This window comes from Watersipora subatra, chromosome 5, assembly GCF_963576615.1.
Source record: "Watersipora subatra chromosome 5, tzWatSuba1.1, whole genome shotgun sequence".
Lineage (NCBI taxonomy): Eukaryota > Metazoa > Bryozoa > Gymnolaemata > Cheilostomatida > Watersiporidae > Watersipora > Watersipora subatra.
Window position 1 is genome coordinate 608,013 of NC_088712.1, and position 12,843 is coordinate 620,855.

Below are 12,843 nucleotides of genomic sequence, written 5' to 3' on the forward strand. Positions count from 1 at the left end.
TGAGGCCTAATAACAAAAGCAAAAGTTTTTTACGTAAGTTTACAAGGCGCCATATTGGTTTAAATGTATTAATAACTCTGGAGAAACTGATGATACGCCATTTTATTAGCAGTTTGTAAATGTGCCTGCATTATCATTTGCAGGTGAATCGTTCAAGTGTGTTCAGGCACACGCCACCAATATCTCCACGCTCCTCATGAAGCACGCGATAAAAGCGCCTAGTGTGCGTGCACTTTTAAGCCTAGGAAAAGGTCGGCACCAGTGCAGTGAGAATCTGTACAATCAATAGGTTCAGTTGTTTGATGAAATAAGACAATAAAATAGATAAAATAAGTAACTCACTCATAATTTTCATATTCATGAGGAACCTATCATTGGTAATAGTAGTTGCATGTAAAACAATTACACTTGGATCAGTGTGTTGAAAGATGCTTAATTTGCCCTACTTCCACTGGGAAGAGCAACATGTGTTTTCTCAATTTGAATTTATCTGCACTGAGTGCTTCTGTCTGTCGAATAGTAGTCTTATAGCGAATGTCTTCGCACAAACTTAGCAAAGCAAAATGGCGTCGAATCCCTTCAAAATTTACCTTTTCTATGATTCGGAATGGAAGAAACTCCGGATCTATTCAAAGCCAGGAAACCCAGTGAATATGGCAGCTCACTGCGCTCCGATTGATTATTATGACACTTTGATGTACTCTGATTGGTTATTCTAACATTTTGATGCACTCTGATTGGGTAGCTTAGTGAATATAAACAACATAGGTAACATAGTGAATGAGCTTGGTGCATACGAAACACATTTCTACCAGATAGCTCGTTGCATAACTCCTTGGAGAGTCTTTATATTTGCTCGAGGCTGCATATGTCATGGGACTGAGCTATGGCGTAAGAAATGCCTTTTACATAGCACTGGTAGCCGTACTTTAGTCAAATAGCTTCCTAGCTCCATGCCTCGCCTCATCACCCAGCGCATAGCTCTAAATCTGCTGGGAGACTTGTTTGTTCGGGTTCTTCGTAACGATTGATCTTTATGGTATTGATTGTTGTTTCGCCTGTTCTGATGTTGAAACTTCACCAGGAACACACGTTCTTTTCATGATAATACATAATTACATATGCACTACTAGAGTAAAATAGCTTTGACCAGGATGTAATCGCAGAGTGATATTTTTGGAACAGATAGCTTGTGTTTTTTTCTCTGTTTACGTTTGATACAGATTTCTATCAACTCACCAATATTTTATAGAAATATTTAAAATGTTTTAATGGCAGGCCTGCAGGCATTTTGTTTAAGTGCATAGGTTTTACTTTATCAATAAGAAAATTTGCCAGAGTTACCCATTTTTTCTCAGCATGCAAAACCTTTACTGTGAGTGTCGTTTGTTAATAAAACATGTTTTTTCTAGAAGCGGGTAAAAAACTGGACATCTTTCTGAAGACGGTGAAAAGAACAACTTACATCGGTTACTACCAAACGATTTTAAACTCTACGCTATATTTAGAATGAGTCTATATAGCCATTGTCTATATAGCTGAAATACACCATACTCATTACATGAATGGCAGGTGCCAATCATCAGCACAGTTGCTGATACTTGTTGGTGACCATCATGGCTATGAATAGTTACAAGTGTAAGCCTTTTCTACTGTCACACTTTGCTATCTCAGTGACAAGACTGGCAGGTGTAAATAGCCAACATACCAGCTGGTACCCATTAGTAATTTAGATCACTTATTGGAGAAAAAGCTCTTGCTTAATGTCACACATTGTGATATTCATTACATGACTGACAGGTGTCAACTAACAGACTACCTGTACACACATGTCATTGAACATGATCCTGACCTTTTAAAGGCTGGTTCACACTATTTCGCCATATGTAGACATTTTCCTTTCGGTGTACGTCGTCGATTATGTGAACCACAAACCAATGACATCGACAAAGCATTGCGGACACATTGGAAAAGTTTGCAGCTGTTAAACTTCTCCAAAAAGAGAAAGGAGAACACTACATCACAGGTTATTTGCTGATGCAAACGCAGATGGGTCTGTGATACTGTGAAAATTGTTATCGACAATCACCGAAGTACTGTGGCATCAATGCAGATTTGCGGTGATTCAGTGTGAACCAGCCTTTAGGGGCAAAAGCTCATGTTTAATGTCAAACCATGCTTTACTCATTGCATGACAAGTGTCACTCCTTACACAGGTGTAAGGAGTTGACACCTGTCATTGCATGACAGGTGTCAACTCTTTAGACCTACGTACTTGTTGAAACTTATAAGTGCCCTTGGTTACAATGGGTGGCTTGACTTCCTAATTGCTGCAGCTAATGCATGACTTACTGCTGCTCAACACTAGGTCACCTGCTGGCATTTGCCAATTAGAATAATTATACAAAGCTTGCAAGCACATGCCATATAATTAATTTGAATCTACATTGGCTGTAGCAACTTTGAGTTTAATTGTTCTCTTATGTGAAAATTAGCAAAAAATACTGTCAATTATTTTGGATATTTATGGATCAAGTGTGTCTAATAGACTATCACTGTTATCAGTGTTAACAGTGTTAATGGTGTTAACAGTGTTACCAGTAACACTGTTAACACTGTTACTATTGTTAACACTGTTAACACTGTTACCATTGTTAACACTGTTAACACTGTTAATATCGTTAACACTGTTAACAGCGTTAACACTGTTAATAGCGTTAACACTGTTAACAGCGTTAACACTGTTAACACTGTTAACAGTGATAGCAACTTGTGACGTACTTTTCCTTTGAGCACTTTAACCGCAATCAAGTTTTGTCAATACTAATCTTGAAACATTCTGGCAGTCAGATCACTTCAAACATAAAAATATATTAAAATGTTAGCAAAATACCGGATATTTTCTGATAAAACATCAAAATTTCATGTAAGTTTATCTTTAAAGGTTAAAGGTTAAAGGTTGACTTGCAACAAAATTCACATTACAGTTATTTGGTATCAAAAGATTCACCATGTCTTACTCTGTTGTGTTGTAAGTGCAAAATATGTGGGAATGTGATTACAAGCTCTTAAAAGCTCAAAACAGAAACCATCTAACACAACTACATCACATTTGTGCCATTTTGGAAAGAGAATCCAAACTACGGCGGTCTCGTGTGGCTGCGATTAACTGTTCGTTTTTGAGCTTTTATGAGCTTGTAATCACATTTCCACATATTTTGTACCTACAACACAACAGAGGAAGACATTGTGAATCTTTTGATACCAAATAACTGTAATTTGAATTTTGTTGCAAGTCAACCTTTACGGTAAAGGATAAGTTTGCACCTAAAATGTGTGATACAGCTTATTCTAAGGGATAATTCTGCTGACTAGTTACAGGTATTGCCTTTTATGCCATAAAAACATTTCTTAAGAAATTCGAAAAACTATCTAGTCTAAACAAAAATTGTTGATCAAATCACAGGCTAGTCTTAAAAAACTATCACCAATTTTGAGAATGCTAGAAATTCTACAAATGCGTAGTGCTGATAGGCAGAGTCAGTCAGAGCTAACGCTCTCCGATCAATATAGATTAGCCTTGAATTTAATGTTTGTTTAGTGGAACAAAGGCTAGCAGATAATGGAGAGTAACGTGCAAGCGTCTAGTTCAGACTGTGACCGTGATTCATCTGGTACAAGCTGTGCAAAAAATGTGGTAAATTTATCAATAGCAATCTTTATTAATGGTGAATCGCTCTGAGGTGGTTTCTCTGAAAAAGGAGTAGCATTTAAAAATTTATTACAATTCATATAATTTGTCAGATACCGATTGCTGTCTGTCGCTTTTTTGATTTTGTCCAGAGGTCAAAGGTCAAAAGAAATGTGTTATATGATTTTCATTAGTACAAACTAAAATTAAATTGGTTACACAAAATTCTTCTGAGTGTTAATATTAACAGGAAGTATTAGGATGATACATTTGTTTGCCTAACTGTTTGGTTAACTGAGCTTACATCTTTTTGGAGCAGCGCTGCTAGACTTCACTTATTGTATAGGATTAAAGCTACTACATTGAATTACAATGATGAACCCCTAAAGATTAAATGTTTAGGGGTTCATCATTGTAATTCAATGTAGTACTCAGTAATGTAGAGTCACAGAATGCAACTTCTAATTTTTAAAGCATGCAGTTTCTTCAATTGCATCTATGAACTTTTCTATGAGCTTTGGAACAAATTACTGAAATATTTGTACCTTTTTGTTTACCAAACGAGACCAATGCTTAGAAAAAATGGCCGTAGGAATTGTCAGCTTACACAAACAAAATAAATGGCAGTTCAATCTTCTTTTTCACCAAATTATTAGTTTAGTTCATAGTTTTATCATAGTTTTTATAGTTTTTTCATTTAGTTTTGTCTGTTGTTAAAACCCTAAACAAGATTTTTTCAAAAAGCTAACTCGGAATAGTTTTGACAAGTACCGGTGTGTTTATAAAAAAATAGCAAAAATAAATAATAATGCATTGATAAAATTAGTTTAATAGTTTTATTTAGGTAAGTAATTAAATAAATATTAATAAATACATATATATAAATTATCAACTTAAAATAAACTCAAATTTAAAAATTTAATTTAATATTATTACTAATATTTAGAGTCAACTCAATGTTACTCAAGTTTATTATTTAAATATTTATTAAGTAATTAAATAAATTTACTTACATTTTAATTCAACTGTTTGAAATTAAATTAACTAATGCGCTAATGGAAAAAGACAAAACTTTTTTTGTTATATCACAGGTAAAGATAATTGCCACCACAGGAAACTTTGAACTATTATCTGTTATTATATTCTGACATTCTCTTCATGACTTGTATTTCTTCTATCAAAGACAGTGAAGCTGTATTCTCTAGTCATTCGCTCTTCTGAACTGAGTCTTTGACGCTTTCTAAGCAAAGCCGTGTTTGAACAAATCATTCAATTCTTTGCGCCAGCTTTTGTTGATCACTTTGTAATAAATATTTATAAGGAGAGAAGTGTGTGCATTGAGAGCATGTGAGAGTTTTCCAATGGATCAAATAAAGAACCTCTTCTAACAGTACTAGACACTCATTACTAACAGAGACTTGACTAGCTGCGAGAGATCGGCGATGACTCGGCTAGAGCCAGTCTAATCCGCTTATGCAACTCACTAAACTGCGGAGCGTTAGAATGACACCCCACAACCTTCCAATCTGTTTTGAAACCTTGTCTATCGGGTTTTACCAAAATAATGCTCCTTTTTAACGTTTAGATGACATACATGTAGTATGATTCACTTTCAGCCAACACTGAAGAAACTCTGCAACAATAAATTACTTGAAGTGGACAAAAAGACCCTCAAGTTCCTGATAGATGAACAACACAAGAATCTTAGCACAGACACTGTGAGTATCTGTGAGCAGTTTCTTAAAGGAGTATGCCGGCTGCTTAGCTTACTGCAAGCTGAGGCTGTGTATGTGTGTGTGGGTGCGTGTATATACATGCGTGCGTCTGTGTGTACACTTGTGTGCGTGTGTGATTTCAACAGCATTGTTGAATTATGGCTAAATCCAGTGGTAAGATAACCTCGATAACTGAAGACGTGCCCAGTTGTGGAGAGCAATTTAACGTTGGATTTTATTCCTAGCACTACCATTTTTTTGGGAATTGAATCCTCACCTGTTGTTTACAGGTTTAGGTGTTCTAGACCACCACAAGCTCAGGTTTAGGTCGCCATAAGTATGCCCTGATAATGCCTGTCCTAGTGTCTGTATTACGAGAATGCATTGAGTATAGTTACAACATTGCATGGGTTTGTAGGCATGGTATATTTCAGGATAGCAGCTGTGAGATAGCTATAAAAAGTGTAAGTTATAGCAATGGTAACCATAAAAATGCATGAAATAAATACAATATACAGACAAACTGTATATACATATACTATCGAAATGCCCGGTATTGGATAGGTATTAAAAATCAGCTTATAAACAGTAAATGGTAAGGTAGTTGACTGCCACTTGCTGTTAGCCTTGCACATTGCCAATGTCTAATTTGAGTGAGCTTACTAATAAGAGCAGTGACAGCAAGCATAAAATATGTTGCGCCATAACAGAGAGTGGTAATCTATTTTTACCCACATGGTGACATATATTGCCCAATGAATTCATCAATCTTGTTTAGCCTAATTGGTAAGGTACTTGTCTGGTGAATGAGAGGTGCAGAGATCAAATCTTCTATGCTATGGATTTATCATTCAAATATTTTAATAGCTATAGCTAGACAATCCACAAACTTTTAGATTTATATATATTTATATGGAAGTACAAATAATGTAAATAATAAGTGTTGCTAAATGTAATAACAATATACGACAAAGAAATAGAAATTATTTCCCATCACTAGAGGGAAACCAGATAGAGTGACAACACGGAAGCTACGATTAAATGGTTTGATAGGATTGTTTAGTCTTCACACTTTGGCTGTCTCTTCGTGTAATACCAGACTGTCTCGCCATATGTAGTACCTCTCTGTTTAGCATATCCTTGATGAGTACTATTTTATCACATGACTGAATCAATCACTATTGTCCACAAAGTGCGTTACCCGCGAATTAGGTGTTTCTATTAACACCCAACTCATATTATAGACATTTGCATGATACGGATTGACTCTGGTGCTTTGTGGAAAAAAGGTAAAGAATTGTACGTTAGAATTTAAGAGTTAACAACGCAGCTAGAGACGCACATAGTAGCAACACACACAGTAGCGACGCAAATGTGTGAAACTTGATCAAAATGATTAAAATTAAATAGCTAGTATACTAATGCTCATCATTTGCAATATTCGCGAGCACGGTGGAAGCGCAAATATTGCTTGGCTTGCGGATTTGGGCCATTTCTATGGTGTAAATAACATGCTGATTGGATCAAATCTGCGAGTCATGGAAACATAGTGAATAGATTACTGCAGTTAATCAACGACAAAACAAAATATTTAACCCATCAGTCTGTCGGTCAGACATGCTATTTATTATTCTACTTACTTACCTTTGTACTAATCAGCTCTACCCGCTGTTCTTATGTATAAAACTTACATCTGCAACAGGAAAATGTGTTTGCAAAGAGTTACTGTTTTATGAGAATTTAGTATTGGTTGTTAAGATACATATAAACATTGATTGTGACCTTTGACATAATCACTTTTGATGTATTACCTAATCTACAACCAAACCAACATGGTTGATGAGAATATACCCAAGAAAAACTAGGTAACCGAGTTTTTAGTTTTTGTCGATCAGATAATGCAAAACAGTCTGTGAACTTTCAACAACAATAATTGTTTAGTTGATTGAGGGCAACCTCTCTTATTTACGAGAGGCATTACTGCAAAAGAAAACGTACAAAAAGCAGAGTACATGTATCCTAGATGTAGACTAGGTTCTCAGCTTACACATATTAATGAAGAAAGTAAATGCACAAAAAGCGCTAGCTGCCGGGACAAGTCAACAGTCTTAACAAGTATTAGAAGACAAACAAACATAGCCTGACTCTTGTGTAACTAAGGTAAGAGATGATTCATATCAACACTGTTGACTCCTTTTAAAGCAGAACCCAGTCTTACATGAACATTGAAAAGATTTCAATATCCGACTCTCTAAATCCCTGTACAAAATATAATGCTATTCTACGCTTAAGATAAAAGCCTTACAAGTGTGTTTAACTCAACTAAGACAGCCAGTTTGTCAGGAGCCATCAGACAAGGAAAGCCCAACCTTGGAAATTAATGTGACAAGCTATTTTTAACCCTTCTATCCTTGAGTTCAATCGGTCTCATGTTCAATGCCAGCTAACATAAATCATAGTGGTCTACAAAAGTAAATATTGGATTAAGCAAAAGTATGTTGTCCAATCGGATGTAATCTTGGCTGAATTTTAATTGCTCATAGCTAAAGTTGATTGGTTGCGAGCTTTCGGGCTTTGGTTAGTTTAGTCGCTTCTGGCAACCAGTTTCTTATGATAGGTTTTTTAATTTAACCGTTATATCACTTTTACTGATCTTAGCTGACTTTGCTGACCTTCCATACAAGCACTACAGTCTGCTTGTAAACAACGACAACTCCAACAATGGTCAGTGATAAATTTATTCTCCTAACTTTAAAGTTTTCTTTTATGAAGAGATGACAACTTCAAATGTGTAAGCATGAGTATTGTTTGTGTCAAAAAGTTTTAATTTGGATAACTATAACGAGTTACAACTTACACCAGCAGCTATTAGAGGTCTCAGTTTATAACCCTTATGACACATACAGACATGTCAATATTTTTAACTGATGACCAAAGTTTGAGGCAAACTTTGGCATGCAAAATAGATGATAAAATCTTTACTATATTAAGAACCAAATCTGTCCGTTTGTCTTGTCGTCCGTGTTTCCCAAACCATGCTTGAAGGGTTAAAAAGAAAAAATTGCATTGCACTTATAATAATAAAACTCAAATATTTCGACTCCCAGCCAAACACGCCACCAACTGCTCCGCTCAATCACCTTGCTGCACTAATTTATAGCTTGTTAGTGGCATTGCTAACATCTATAAATGTTTTTCATAACATGCCAAAATAAAAACAAACCATTTATCACCTAAGAATAACTATGCACATAGCTATTACACATAACGATCTCTCACACGGCGCACAGGACTGCCAACGTGCTGGTTTATTATGATTTCATAAAACCTGAGTTGTCTGTCTTAAGATCTCGGGCTACAATAGGCATGTCGTTATGACAAGAATACTTTGTTAAATCTCTGAGTGTGCCTTGAACTACCCTAGGACACTTATTTATTCGCCTCATCTAACTTTCGCGTTTTTGCGGAGTCATCCTCTCGCAAAAATTTCATGAGCTTTAGAAGATTCTATTAGAAAGTATTGTATTTTTCTATTATTTGTGATTGTTTTTGATGTTTGAGTTTATAAACTATCATAACGAATGAGCAAAAACGCGGAATTAAATTGCTTTGTTTATTTATAGGCCAAGAAACAAATGGCAGCAAGCGATCAAATTGCATTATCGATCTCGGCTTGGCAATTCTACCTGCGGTTTACAATTACAAACTAATCCCAAATTGAAAAAAAAGTTCTTACCGGTGAACCGAACCTGAGGAATTTAATTATGTTTGTTCTACTGCATTTATTTTCAAATCACTATATTTTCGCACTCATCAGAGCTGCGAAATTAAGTTGGAGCAAAATTTTACTCTGTAGGCTACTCACGAAACTAAATACTAGCGAAATATAAGTATCTTAGGGTATGTTTATCACATTTAAACACTGACATGGCTTTGAGTGTCGGAAGGGTTATGAGCAGAAAAGTTGAATGGTATGTAGTGTAACATGGCTACCTGTTAAGGTATAAACACACTAGGCGATATTTAGAGCGATATCGCGCTGCGTGGCGCTAATCTGCGCTAGAATTCACCCAGCGTGCTCATCCAGAGCGATAACGCTAGACTTTCTCTGCACAACTTGATCGCTAGCGAGATACATTTCGATTGGTTGGATTTTACCAGAATGCAATTTTATGGCGGGTAATTATTTCTTATCGATGTTCACCAATGTACAGCAGCGACAATTTGCTATTTTGTTAATATTGAAACATCTTCAGAACGAGCACTGAATTGTTCATAAATTTAATAATAGCACTCCCAGTCATGTGCACCATACCAAACAAAAATTACAAAAAAACCAAGTTGAAAACCAACATTTGGAGTCAATCGTTGCGCAGTTTGACCATCTTGAGAACGGTAAATATTTAATACATTGGGCCTAAATATAAAAAACCACTACAAAATAAAATATGTATAAAAATAGTGAAAAATATTACAGTTAAAAATGCAATAATCGTTTTTCTTATGTCTCCTTGTAGTGTAGGCAGTGTACAATCCGTGAAAGTGAGATAGGTTTAATAACAAATGCGTAAGTTGTTTACGTTGTCGCCTAGACGGCGCCATATTGACTGACCTAACTATATTAACAACTCCGAAGAAACTAATGAGACAGAATTTTATTGGCTGTGTGTGGGCGTGCCCATTATATCGCTTACTAGTGAATCGCTCAAGTGAAAAGCACACGCTCGCGATATCTCCGCCCTCCTCATGACGCTCGCGATAAAATCGCCTAGTGTGTTTACACCTTTAGGTATATATACTATAACTATTATTATTAATATTATTATTATTATTTTTATTCAAAGTAAAACTTAGAAGTTAAGACCAAAAACATCTGACTAAAACTAATTACTGCTGTATTGCCTTTTTGCTAAAAGTATGTTTTTAGGCATTTAACATTGAAAAGAAATATTTTAGACCCCAAACCAACAGCCTTCAAGCGTAAATAATGTCTAACTCAATTTGGAAGTTAACAAACTGATGAAGTTTATGCTGAAACAGTGGTCAGTGTAACGTTCGTCAGTTCATTTATTTTTTTTTAGAGCTAATTTTATGAAGTGCAAAACCAGAAAGACAAACTATCTTGTTTTTTATCATAAAAAAATAGTTCACAAAATCAACCATTGTTTCATTTTATCCCTCCAATGATAAATAGAAAATGGCACAAGTTATTGTAATTATAATTAAAATTGATACAATATATAACTTGAAGCTGAAATTTACCCCAGCTCATCAAGTGTGCCTCATTAGAAATGATTGCTTTCATCATAGACTTATTGTTGTGTTAATTTTTCCCAGATCTATGGTCAGCACGGTCGAGAATGCATTACCAATCTCTTAAATAAACAATCTCCTACTACCACCGACTATTCCACACCTACTAAGCCACCGGGAAATTGACACCATTTCGTTATATTACAACGACTTTCAAAACTATCAGCGACTTCCAGCTTACCAGGAAAAAGATGAACATTCGACTGAAAATTTTGACTCACCAAAACTAGCTCAAGCTATTGTAGTTTTGATAAGTTAAAATATAATGAACAAATTGTAACAATTAATAACTAAAGGATGGTTTTTCTATGATGCAAAAGTCAAATTTACCAACACCACATGGTTGTGGCTTTCTTATGATGCAAAAGTCAAATTTAACAACTCTATGTAGCTGGCAGATTCATTCTAAAAGACACATGGCAACGTTTAATATGTAGCAATAAAGTTGCATATAAAACTTTCTACATGTATGGTTTGTTAGTTGGGCTATGAAAAAGTTTTACTTACCTGCCAAGAACATCACCGGTTCAGCCAATTATTGTGTAAACAAAGATAGCCTTAAAGCTTCTATGCTATTGACAAGACCTAGATATTTGTGGCTGTTGATGAGAAGCTAAAACTTTATTCATTCACTGGCAATGTCCACTCTGGAAAGACTTACTCATGTGCTACTATTTATCAATATGGGATGTAGCAAGAGGTGCAGCAGGTCAGAGCGCACACCTGAAGGATGGCAATTGTGTCCTGCTAAAACCATTCCTGGTTAACATGCAAAACCAAATACTCGGATTTGATGCCTAGGTCTGACTTAAGGCAAGGTCACACGAGCGCCGAACCGTCTTAGGTTTGGTTTGGAAGTTGTTTTACTTCGGTTTGGCTTAGCCACATGTCACACGGCATCCGAAGTCACTTCGCTTCCTAGATACCATACGTATGGAGACAGGACACTGCTTCATTGGTAGTTTTTATGTATTTGAGCTAAATACACTATTTCTATTCTAAACATAAAAACTTTGAGGAAAAATTATTAATTATAATTACGCAGCAGATTTATCAGAAGATCGTTCAGCTGCTTAAAATAAATCCCTCGATAGAAAGATTTCGCCAACTCTTCCCATCAACATAATTATATTTTTTATTAACATATGAATGTTTTTCTATGCCGAGTACATAACAAACAAAAACAGGATTTGTCATAATACTGTGGTTTTACATAAATAAATCAGTCAACGATACTTCATCAAGATGAGTATGACACATTACTTATACTCTACACGAAAGAAAATCACAACCATTCTCTTACATTTATGCAAAACCTAAGTGCAACATCGTACATTTATGCAACACAATCACAAGTCCAGGTGAGCCTTGTCTAAAATTGCTTCATGTTGTTTATTTAACGAAATAAAAGTATCGTCTCATCTATTTTTTAACTTTGCTCACACGCACTTAAGGAGAAATGTGACGCGTGCTCGCTAGAATTTCAATCAGCCAATAAGAGCAAGGGTTCGGCCACAAAATTTTGAGCAGGACTGAAATGGTTCATTTCGGCCAGAAATGTCTTTGGCCGAACAGTTTACAACTGATAGCGACGTCGTTTTGCGTCGTTTAGTTCGTTTCGGCTCTCGTGTGACCATCCCGTTATACTACTGACACACATGTCATTGAGAAGCAAACTTTCTGCTTTGCGATTTGTGATACATAATGAAATGCTTCACACAGCATGCTGCCTCCCATCATACTACCCTACATAATGCCCAACCAATATTTTAGAAACATAGCTTTTGTCATAGCATTTAAACTGTCTTGTATAGTAAAAGTTTGCATGTGACACCCTATTTATACAATTAGCCTGAACATCATTTGATATAATCATAGATGCATTGAGACTAAGAAAAAAATTGAGGAAGAGTGCTGAGATTGAAGATGGTATAAAGGCTAATTGGAAATATGATCAAATCTAGCTGTCAGTTGCCAGCTGAAAATTGTCAATTGTCAAGCCGTAACCTGGGTTACCAGTTGTCAGAGGTCAATTTTCAAATAGATTGCCAAGTTTTATATGCCAAATGTATACTAGGTTACCAGCTATCAGATGCCAACTGTCAACTGGGTTGCCAGTTGTCA